We start from the raw sequence: 335 nt of genomic DNA on the forward strand, positions 1-335 counted from the left end.
CAGCACCTATTCTCCCCTACCCTCTATTACACTTACAGTTATAGGTAACTTTAACTGTAAATAACTTTGATTATAGTATAAATTAAAATCAGATGAGTCGTATCAGTATTTCCAGATTTTGACAAGAAACTATACAATAATTTTAACACAACATACTGTAGAACTGAAAATGTAACTTATCTTGAACCAAGGTTTAGGTCATTCATATTTGGTAGACCTGCCAAATTTTGGTGGAGATCAGGACAATTTCTGGAAAGTAAAATCTTTAGAGTTTTTATTTTTTACTTAAATTATCACCTTCAATCCAAATTCTGTTCAAGCCTATCTGGTATGGC

The sequence above is a fragment of the Haplochromis burtoni genome, unplaced genomic scaffold (genome assembly GCF_018398535.1).
Source record: "Haplochromis burtoni strain Fernald_Lab_line unplaced genomic scaffold, NCSU_Asbu1 Contig_1385, whole genome shotgun sequence".
In the NCBI taxonomy this organism is placed as follows: domain Eukaryota; kingdom Metazoa; phylum Chordata; class Actinopteri; order Cichliformes; family Cichlidae; genus Haplochromis; species Haplochromis burtoni.